The 10,146-nt window shown below is 37.6% G+C and overlaps 1 long non-coding RNA gene across 1 annotated transcript in view; it reads left to right on the forward strand.

Moving 5' to 3' along the window:
- Positions 1 to 7,896, forward strand: part of LOC148051597 (uncharacterized) — a 54,525-nt gene extending 46,629 nt beyond the window's left edge. The window contains exons 3-4 of the long non-coding RNA XR_015700084.1: positions 5,594 to 5,747; positions 7,802 to 7,896. This is a non-coding gene — a long non-coding RNA (uncharacterized LOC148051597). The remainder of the gene's footprint in view (positions 1 to 5,593; positions 5,748 to 7,801) is intronic.
- The last annotated feature ends 2,250 nt before the right edge of the window (positions 7,897 to 10,146 follow it).

The following is a 10,146-nucleotide window of genomic DNA, read 5'->3' on the forward strand; positions in this document are numbered from 1 at the left end:
TGCAATCATTTTAATATAGGCCTATCCCAAAATAGACATATAAAATAGCCATTGTTACAGAAATAATTTCACCTGGGGGAAAAGTAGAGTTTAAAATATCTACAATGCAGAGTTCATAACACAGAAATGCTGACTCTCCTCTAAAATGCCAGGTAACTTTAGTATCTATAATAAGCAGAATTTATTTAGGGACAATGAAAGGCTAATATTAACCTTGACAAATGAGGTGTCAAGAAGACAGGACTTAACACAGAATTGAAATGATAAAATGCTACCTTTCTTTTATGGTATTCCACTCCTGAAGGGAGAAGGAATTCATTCCAAAGTTTTGATCTTTTGTCAAGTCAGTAACCTTCTAACTAAACAAAGGATTTTTAGTCCTTAGGTAGGTTTTTGACACTAATATAGTTCGCTTGTCCCACTTAGGTATTTCTAGCATATAGTCTACTTGGAGGTTGTTCTTACTTTCGCGTGATCGGTGGTTCTGAGAGAATTCTCATTTGTTACTTGATTTATGATAGTTAGTATAGTGGACAGTCTAATTGACACTGAACAACCTTTTTTGAACGATTGTGAAACAGTAATACTGATTTTATAAAGGCATAACTGACAAAAAGTGTTCGTCTTTTCTCTTGTTATTGGCCTTATCTCTTGAAATATAAAACACACATTCTTAGCTTTATCTGCTAGTAAAAACATTATGCTATCTGTTATACTAGAAATTCAAGTCAGTAAAACCCTGTGTCAAACAACTTCATAGAGAAAAGGCCTTTGTATCAAAATGCCAGTGAATATTTGCTTTCATTTGCAGTCAGTTCAGGTGCCTGTATAATTTTGATGGAGTTCCATTTATTCAAAAGGGAAGGGCTTTTTCACAGTTTATGCCAAGGACTTTATGGATAATTAATTGTAATGGATACCTTAAAGCTGAAAGCACTTTATTTGTGCTGTCGTGTGCATTTGGGATAGTATTGAAATAGGTTTTCTTTTTGTACATTATGTAGGGAATTAGATGTCAGCTAGCTTGCATGTAAATGAAATCAGCTGCTGCATTCACTGTAGCAAGAGATTTCCCCACCGTAAAGCCACTACTATTTAATTGTGCAGATGGACTACAAAAATGCTTAATCCAAGCATTTAATGACATAATTGTTTAAATGAAGCATGCACATTCGCTACAGCCAATAGCAGAAATAGGTTATTAAGTTGGAATTTAGACGAGAATTATCTAAACAAAAGTTTTGAGCTGCAGCAGTGAAACACAACCCTTTTTGTAAGGTTTATAACTTTAAAATAGACAACAGAGTATCTGTTAACATTAGTTGAGGATGTTGCATAATTTCATCATCAACCTGGTGTATCATTCTACTCCTTTGGCACTTGCAGTACTGAATTGATTGCTTTTCTTCCCTCCTGTGTCATAACCATGGTATGTTTTTCCTAAGCCACTTTTAGCCAGAAATGCGTAAGAGCCCTTAATGCATTTACTTCAGATTATAAGGAAAAATCTTCATTTCAGTTTCCATTGTTAATCTTAATCCATTTCTTACTGAACCGAGTACTTGAGTATTAAGAAGTTTAGAATTGGTTTCATGGTTTCAAAAGTATAACACCAATAGCTCTTCCTCATTTCTTACTGCAGTGTGCTAAAGAAAGCTAGCTCTAGCACACCGATTTCTGAGCTGGCTGCTGATGTACTGGTTGAGTTGTTGGGGGGGGGGGTTTTGGTTTTTTGGTTGGTTGTGTTTTTTGGTTGGTTGTGTTTTTTGGTTGGTTGTGTTTTTTGGTTGGTTGTGTTTTTTGGTTTTTTTTTTTTTTTTTTTTTTTTTTGCAGAGACCAAGTATGCTGCCAACTGATCTATCATTCCATTCTTACTTAGAGGTTAGGATTTATAATGATTTTTCTTTTTTGCCCTAAAATTTTTGTGGCTCTGATGCAGTAAAAGCTTTTTCAGAGATGTGCTGCAATAAAAGAGTTCACTTTCCAAACAAGGCATTAGAAGATACCACTCCATGAAAGTTCCATGCAGGCAAGAGTTCTCTAAGTGAATTTTGTTCTCAGATGTTGGACTGGAAATTAACAAAGTGGCTGCAAAAATATTCTTTGATACAGATAATGGCAGCTACTCCTCAAAAATAGGTATGTGTTCCATATTATATTTTAGGAATCTTTTTACCATTTCAATCAATGGTTTAATGAAGAATGTAGTAGAAATCTCTTTAATTTTGAAACTACAATATATAATGGCTTCTCTGAATCCCAACACTGCTCAACTCAAAATTATCCAGACATCTGATCTATCTAGTATAGTATATAGTATAGTATACATACATCTATCTAGTATAGTATCATGTAGTTTGAGAAAATGACTACATCCTCTGGTCAGTTCTCTTTGTTTGCTTATCTGCTGCGAGCAGAAGGCAACTCCTGCATGGGCACTAAATATCTTGATGATCTAGTGCTATTCAAGATAACTTATATACTTGAAATGTTCCTGTCAGAATATTCAATGTAGCACAAAAATAATTAATTTTGTTTGAATATAGCCATGAAGTAAAATGTAAAATTGCAGAAGCTTTAATGGATTCTTTAAAATGAATAGGTGTTTCAGTGACTAAAACTAGACTCTTAAAAGCAGTATTTCACAAGTATTCTACATTTTCTCAGGGAGAATGTGAATATAATATTGGAGTAATTTAAATTAGTCTGCTTTCAGGTAATTAACTATTAAATGTACTCATTTGCAGTACCTGTACAATGGAGTGCATACATCTGATCTCAGTATCAAGTACTAGGTACGGGGAAAAACAGTGTGTGATTTAGCAAGCAACTAGTTTATTAAGGTGAAGTTTTGTAACTTCTATGGGCAGTGGCCTGGTGGTAGCTGAGTGGCATATTCAGTGGAAAGACTAATTAAGTTCTTAAAAGAGAGTTTCTTCCCTTGCTGCTAGAAGGCAAAACCGGAAACAATCGAAATAACTAATGGGACATAATAGAAGTTTCAAGATTTGCAAATAGAACAGGTAACATCCAAGTAGCTGCAGTTATGGGCTAATTATCTCTTGTTACCAGTTTAACAGGTGGTTTCTGGAACCACAAAGACAAGTAAAACAGCTAGGGTGGGGTCTGTCTTTAGGCAGAAGTCTGGTGTCCGTGTATTTCTTTCAAACCTCTAATGAATCCACAGATTAGTGTGTCAGACCAGGACATTTTAAGGTAAAACTGTGATTAGTTTGTGAGAAGAATCTGAATTTTTTTTTTACATTACTAAACACAATTCAGGCTAACAAAAGTATCTTATTAAACTCCTTCAGTTGTTTGCAGCCCATCATTTCAACATCAGTCAGCCTAAACTTTTATAGCCTTTATTTGCATCCTTTTATTCTGTTCCTTCAAGATTTTAATGAATTTAAAAAAAAAGAAAAATCATTGATAGTGCACTGCATGAGCTTTAGAGTCAAAGTTGAAAAGAGGAAACAACCTTTCTGGGGCCCCTGTAGCCTCTTCAGTTTCTAAAGGAGAAGACTGCATTGCTGATAGATGGTGAAGTAAAGGGGAGATGAGTGGGGAAGAATCAGTGGGAAAGCTGAAAATACATTCATTTACATATATTACTTCATTGTATTTGGAAAGCATTCCTGTTATGTCATTAAGGAGTGGAAAGTTGGTGATTGATTATAGCAGGCATAACAGTCTGTGCCAGTTAGCTTTGCTTCCTTGTGTGGGTGGCAAGCAGTCACTTTAATCTATGGCTAAGGCTGGGTATGAAAATTCCAGGGTGGAGAAGCAGAAAGAAAAGATAGGAAAGGTGGTTGGGATTTGGGAGGGGGTTGGTTGGTTGTTCTGGGGGGAGAGGAGGGAGTTGGTTTGTTGGGGGTTTTTTGTTTTGGTTTTGTTTGTTTGTTTGGGGGGGGCTTTTTTGTGGTTGTTTTTTTTTGTTTGTTTCTTTGTTTTTTAGAGTCTTCTGAGAGAATGGATGTTAGAGTCCTCTCTAGGCAAAATGCCCCTTTGCAGTAATGTGTATGTGGCGTGTTACTGAACAGATGTGTGTAAAGCTGCAGTGGTTGGCTGAGCAGCTAGCAGAGCAAGAGAAGTGTTGCATGGGCAAGGGGAGCCACAGGAATGGTTGTGAATCTCATTTGGCATGGTCTTAATTATCAGTCTTTTTGGTCACCTTAGTTTCTCTTATCTCTAGATCAAGCCGTATCTGTAACATTTGGCCCTTTGTTCTTGCTTCTCTTAGTTCTGCATCTCTGCGAGTATTGGCCGCTGTGACATCTGTTACTTTATAATTCAGTGCAGGATGCTGAGGCACTGATATTCAAGAGACCTTGGGTCAGCCAGTGGGTGGTTCTGCATTGTGTGACTGCAGTTCAGACAGTGTAGCAAGAGAATTTGTTGCCTTAACAGCAGACCCCTGCAGGTATGCACCAGAGATACTGCCATCCATGCCTAGGTCCTTTCTCAAGAGTTGTGCCACCTGGTCTCCATTCTGTGAGCAAGAAAGATGAAACCTTTTGCAGGGAGATTCTGCCCTGCTATTAGATACTGGCTTGAGCTCAGGCTGAGCACTCCTTTCCAGAGGCAGAACTGCTGGGAAGCAGAGCAGGTCTAAAACTAAGGGAGTTCAAGCCTATCCCTCTGGAGGCAAGGGTATTGAAGCAGCTAGGGTGTGAAGTCTCTCCACAACCTTAGTTGATTCCTCTTGCATTGTCAGAGGATGCTGTGCTGTTGCCCAAGATCCACAGCTTCTCTGGGAAGACTTCCTTTAGATGGAGAGGCTATCTGGGGAGGCAGGTGCTCTGTAGAGGTGACCTGGTATTCTGCTGATGTAAGTGGAATTCTGATTCTACTTGAATTTAAAAGAGTGGGGAGTATAGCTCGTTCTGGGATAGCAAATTCTGCCTTTTCTTTTTGCAGATTCTTCTTCCCCATTGGCATTGCAGTGGGGGGGGGAAATGCCATAAAGATGTCCACCCTACCTTTTTCTGTGGCGGCTTCTGCTGTAGGAATTTGGTAGTTTTCTAGTCTCTTACTCAGAGCTGGTTTCACTGAAGAACATGTGAATTAGTAACATTTTAAATAGACTGGGTTTTTTTTTTTTCCCCAACATATTTGGGCTCTTACTACCTTATGAATAATAAATGATGAAAATCAATATGCAGCGACAAATATAAGAGAGTTACAGTTGTTGTAAAGGTTCCAGGAAGACATTTTTGTTGTTGTTGTTTGTATTTCAGTTGGACTGGTACTAAATGAAGGGGATAGGAATGATCTCCGTGTTAGGAGATGAGTAATTAATGCGAGCTAGATCAGAAGGGAAGCAGAGATTAACTGAACGGATGCTTCCATATGGCTGAAGTGATATCTTTATATGAGGCAAATGGAACAGCTGTAAGTAGTGATGCTCAAGACTTCAACAGTATGGGCTGTGTTTTTAATAGAAATTGTTCTGTGAACACTTATTGTCTCACTCAGGACATCCTTTGACACTCCCAGGCCTGTGACCCCTCTGTAATAATGAAAATTGCTTACAGACAAATGTAACATAATTAACGCACTTTTTAATATTTTTTTTTTGTTGCATGTCAGTGCAGTTTCTCAGCTGGAAGGAGCCTGGTGAACTGAGCACTGTGTGACTAATGAGCTGTCTGTGGAACATCTGCAGTCTGAATACTTGCATCTCCACTGAAAATAGTCTGGGAACATGTGCCTTATGAAACTTCAGACCACAGACCTAGAAAAGGTTGTCTTGTCACTTCTTCTAAATTGGCTGCTGGCTTATTTTTTTGTAAGACCTTTCTTTTGTGCTTGGATAATCCTGATCTGCCACAGCCTATTCAGCTGCATTCTGTCTAATTTTTCCTTAATATAAACTCAAGTCAAACAGCTACCTCTTACAGATGATGCTGCTGCACTAATTTTTCTTTTTTTCAGGTTCTTTCTAGTGTCAAACACTTTCTTGTCAGTAAGTTCTTTGAAATTACATTAAAATAATAATTACTAATCCTTAATTAATTATCAGTCTTTAAAATAGTAATAATAAAAATAGATATAACAAATATTATTCCTTAAGTCAAGGACTGTCTTGTTCTTAGGAACTGAGCATTATTTGATTGGATAATCCTGTACAGGAGTGCTGTATGGCAAAATTTTCAAGCACTGAGCCCATTACATAATGAATAAGCTGAGTAGGATTTAACCCTAGTGGACAGCCGTAATATTTGAGACTTCAATTGTATTCCCCCAAAAAAGTGTTTCCACAGTTCACGTGCTAATCTCAGGATACTCGTTTCTCTGCTTTGCCTTCGCCTGTTTGTATAACGTCATGTAAATCATTTGATCTCTTGACGCCTTCCACTGTCTGTTACACATACTTTACTGCCCAACAGGAGTTTTGGAGTAGAATGATGTCAAAGATAATTGGTTACTCTTTTACTGTAGTAATAGAAGCTGTATACCAAGATAGATTACTTCTTTATTTCCAGTAATTATTTTTGAATAGCCTTTCATACATTAGCTTACCAAACTAAGGATATGATAGATCACATTGTACTTCTGTAGCTGGATAGCTATTTCAGTTCTGGGTGCTTGTAACCCAGAACAGCAGCTGTATGACAGTTTCAGGATGTAGTGCCTCAAGATTTCACTTCAGTGCAACTGTGATTGTGGCATTCCATTAATATTTGTTTGTGATAAAATAATCAACGCAACAAAGCTTGAACCATATACTGAGAAAACATGATCTGTGAACACATTGAAGGAACTGAATAATTCAGTCTGCCCGGAAGCAGAGGAAATAGTAGGTACATATTTTAATAATAATGATTGTTTTATTTCAACCAGGAAAATGTAAGAAAAAAATGTCATTCAAGTGATCTTGTAGTTATCTTGTATTATTACTTCTTGTAAGCTTAACGGAAACTGTTTGCCAAAGTTTATCATCTTTTACTTATTTTAAACGTACAGAACAAGTTGCTTCAAGTCGATTACAGTCATTATTAAATGTCAGTACCTGGTAAAATTATTTATATTTTTATCAGCACTAAGTGCCTTCTTTTGACTGTATATTGAAAATCAGAAATAACCTCTCAAGTATTTTATTAGCACACTGTAAATTTTTAACAATACAATGCAGATTTTATTTCTGAAGAATGCAACTTGTTGAGTGATTTATAGGGCTAACATCACTAAGCTCAGCAAATGCATTATGTGCTGCGACTTCCTTTTGAGAAGCAAATAACACTTTATGTTATCAAATAGTCATAAAACTTGCAGTCATAAACCTATCTGGTGCTGTTAGCTAATCAGAATCATTCTTCCATGGATAATATTTTCAGATAATGTTTTAGTAAATTGCATGTTTTATTGCTTTTGTAACACAGTAACCATCCCTTCCTGTATGATTCACAAACAGGGCACATGAACAAGTCCCTTAAGAATATGTGAATCTTTGAAGTGAAAAGATGTTTCCCTCTTCCATTATGTAAATTAATTTAAAAGTTCAATTTCATTGTTAATGAAATTGCTAAAAAGGAAAACTCTTAAATTAGGAAAAAAATGATGGTCAAGGTCAAAATTAGTACTCAAAGCTGTCTGCAACCCTGAAGACTTAAGCCTCCATTAACACTTCTGCTATTGCCAGTTTCCATTTAGTTGCTTTCGCAGCCTTGTCCTATGGTATACCCTGGCTTTCAGTTTTTCAACTTCTAGAAAGCTTAATGCATACAGCAGACAGTCAAATGAAAGACAGAGGGGGAAAGTGTGCTACAATAACTTAGCTCATTTTCTTCCTTACAGAAAAGGGTCAGGACCATCCTAATTGGAAATGTAGAACTGGATGGTGAACAACAAAATGCAGTATAAAACACGCGGTGCTGTCATCTAATCCATTCCCTTTCTTCCATCATGTCTGCCGTCTTCTTGCTTCTCACCTTTCCTGCTCCAGGGACAGAGATGGAAACAAAGGTGAAGTACAAGCCTTTGACTGCTTTACTGGTTGTCCTGTGTTCTTTAAAAGCTCTTTGTTTAATTCTATAAGCTGACAATGAGAGAAGGAGAAGTGGACTTGGTAAGAAATTTGCTGTTTGTTTTTTCAGATACTTGTACCAAAAATTTACACTGAGGCTGAGCTGCACAGATGTGAATATATGACGCTTCTGACTCTCCAGGTAGGAGGGAAGAGGCTGTCCAGCAAATTTGTCATAACTTCTTTCTGTGTGGTTTTATAACTGATGATGTTTTCTCTTCAATCAAGGACTTACACTCAACACCTGAATGTGGGATTAGTGCTGCTGCCTTGAATGGCTGTTTCTGCTGAACTCCTTACTTATCTTAAAAGCTTCCTTCTCTATAGCTGGTGGGAGGCGGCACACTGCTGAGAAGAGAACCTGGAGAGATAACATAAAATAGATTCTGAGTGCCTGATGTGAATGAAGAATACCTATTATGGTGGGAGTAACTATGACTCTCTTCAGAGGACCATAGTTGCTAGCTGGGCTCAGCTGCAGACGCTAGACTTCATGGTCCTGCTGGATGTGCTTCGGTGTAAACAAGATAGCTTCTGCCCCAGTGTATTTGGAGTTATAATTGCTTCGTCCGTGTTGGTTGGCTTCACCGACCACTCGAGAGTTTTTTCTTTAGGTGAAACAAAATTTTGGCTCAATGTCCAAGTAGAAACCAGTAACGAGTGGTGTCCCTCAAGGGTCTGTACTGGAACCAATATATTTTACTATCTTCATCAACAACATAGTGCATCCTTAGCAGGTTTGCTGATGACACCAAGCTGTGTGGTGCGGTTGACATGCTGGAGGGAAGGGATGCCATCCAGAGGGACCTTGACAGGCTTGAGGAGTGGGCCCATGTGAACCTCATGGAGTTCAGCAAGGCCAAGTGCAAGTTCCTGCACCTGGGTTGGGGAAGTCCAACTGAGACCATTCTGTGATCAGGGAATCGGAGGCGTGTCAGAAGGAAGGGAGGTAAAAGGGATAGTAAGTAGGAAATAAAAGGGACTTGGTAGTCATGACACATTATCCTACCCGCTGACAAAATCAACCAGCTTTACCTAGGTGGATGGGTCACCTTGCTTAACCCAGAAAAGGAACATAAAAATTATATGTGTTCAACAAGTAGCCGCTGTTAAATGGCTTCCTACCAGGCTCTTACAGTGTCTTCAGAAAATTAATGGTGCTTCTGTGTTTATTCTGAAAGTTATTAAATAATCATTCTAAATTATTAGTGCAATTGTGCCCATATTAAAAAGAAGTAATTTTATTGAGATTTGATAAGAAAATCAGCTTTATTAAGGCTCTGTGAATAATTGCCCCAAGTAATTTATCTCACTTCAATAGTACAGCAGCACACATATCTGCAATGTGTATTCTCATTATTAAAGACTCTTAGTACAAATATTTAAATATCTAATAATTGGAGACTTGACATTTATTAGAATGTAGGTTTGGAGGGGGCTTAATAATGCTTTTAATATAACTTGACAGCATAAAAAAAAAGGTGTATTAATTCCATTATTGGAATGCCTTAAAGGAAAACCACAGGGAGTGCAACTTGGATTGGTACTTTTCTTCCACCTTCTGAGTCTGAACTGAACTGCGCTGTGCTTAGCGTTTGCTCGAGTGTTAGAGCTGAAGCTTCTGTGATTCTGAAGTTGAAATTTAGGATAAAATCTTTCTGATCGTTCTTCTGTTTTTCTGCTCCCAGATAGAGAGGATAGTGGGCTGATACAGAGTCCTTAAAGAATCTAAGGGTTAATTTTCATTAGATTTGCACAGCCTGTATAAAGCAGGAGTAGTAAGGCCAAGAGTTAAATTCAAGAGCACAAACTGTCTTTTTTTTTTTTTCCCTGCAGTCAACACCGATTGACCTATAAATTTGACATTTTTGGCAAAATACTAATTAATTTTCTTTGGGAGAAGGAACCATTGATAATTCTATTAAACAAGTTTACTGAGACAGTTTGTGTTACAAAATACTGCTTTGAGACTCTAATTTATTCTCATTGTACTGGCTTCAGAACTGGAGGCTTTTAGGTCCTTTCTAAATATCAGTATTTAATCATTTTTGAGTGAGATGGTTCAGGGCTTCCCAGTGGTGAAGGCAAGGCATCTGTTTTGCAGGATCACAGAAGT

The sequence above is a fragment of the Nipponia nippon genome, unplaced genomic scaffold (assembly GCF_047370975.1).
Source record: "Nipponia nippon isolate SJK-2023a ecotype South Korea unplaced genomic scaffold, ASM4737097v1 scaffold_6, whole genome shotgun sequence".
Taxonomy (NCBI): Eukaryota; Metazoa; Chordata; class Aves; order Pelecaniformes; family Threskiornithidae; genus Nipponia; species Nipponia nippon.